General features: G+C 57.6%; 1 protein-coding gene across 3 annotated transcripts in view; it reads left to right on the plus strand.

The window, feature by feature from the left end:
* Positions 1–1,125, plus strand: part of TTC39A (tetratricopeptide repeat domain 39A) — a 56,056-nt gene that overhangs the window by 31,081 nt on the left and 23,850 nt on the right. The window lies entirely within an intron of this gene.

The raw sequence follows: 1,125 nt of genomic DNA on the forward strand, positions 1-1,125 counted from the left end.
TGTAGGGAAGGGAGCAAAAAATCGCTGCAGCATCTACTGTGTGCCAGGCAAGGGTAATCCCCAGCCAGACCCACATGGACTCGGGTGGGCCAGCATTATTGTCCCCATTTTGCAGAAGCATAAATCAAGGCCCAGATACATTGTGACTTCCCCATGTACAGAGGAGGACTGGCATTGGTCCCATCCTTCCTTGCCTGTTGCTCTCTGCATGTGTTAGACTAAATGCCACCCCTCTCCCCACCAACACCCTTTAGATGCAAGGTCTGGGGCTGTGGCGGAGCCGGGAGACAGGACGGGGAGGCTTCCTGAGACCGGCTCGCTCAGCCCTGTCACATTGGTGCTGAGCCAGAGATAAATCTCACACAAGCGCTGTCCTTGAGGAGCCGACAGTCTGGGAGAGAGCTGAGCCTCGGCTGATATAAGTTCAGTGTGACCTGTGCCTCAGTTATAGACACATGTTCCCTTTGGGAGGGAGCCCTGGATTCCCAGTGGCCTTTGAGGCATTTGAGGGCCTTGACAGATGAGTCAGGGGATGCGGGGGTAGGGAATGGGCATTTCAGGCTGAGGGAACAGCAAGGACAAAGGCCTGCAGGAGGGAAGATGTGGGCTTTTCTCGAGGAGAGTGTGTGTGGTTCAGTGTGGTATAGTCTTGAATGTGACCAGATGGTGGGTCAGAAGCAGAAGTGATAAGAGGGCTGGGCTGGAGAGGTGGGCAGGGCCTGTGATGTGTGGCACCCCAGGCCCCCAGCATTGTCTCATGGGATGTGGAAGTCACGGGAGGGCTCAACCAGAGAGCAACAGGATCAGATGATGGGCTGGGGAGAGGCAGGAGGTGGCGAGGTCAGTGAGGTCCAGGGAACAAGGATGGGCAAGCCCGAGGTGGGGCTTGAGGAGAGAAGAGACCCCACGGACAGGACCTGCGGCAGGTGGGGCAGCAGGTGAGAGGCAGGCCCTGGCGCAGGGAAGTACCGCCTCAGGCCAACACACTGCTGAGCTCTTTCGGAGTCCTCACTGCAGCCTTGCTGCTGCCGTCCATATGGAATGGGTGAGAAACCGAGGCTCAGGTTTGGAGAGTCACGTAGAGCCACTCAGCAGGGAGAAGAGATGATGGGGTCCGAGGGCTTC

Source organism: Lipotes vexillifer, unplaced genomic scaffold (genome assembly GCF_000442215.2).
Source record: "Lipotes vexillifer unplaced genomic scaffold, Lipotes_vexillifer_v1.1 scaffold525, whole genome shotgun sequence".
NCBI classification, from domain to species: domain Eukaryota; kingdom Metazoa; phylum Chordata; class Mammalia; order Artiodactyla; family Lipotidae; genus Lipotes; species Lipotes vexillifer.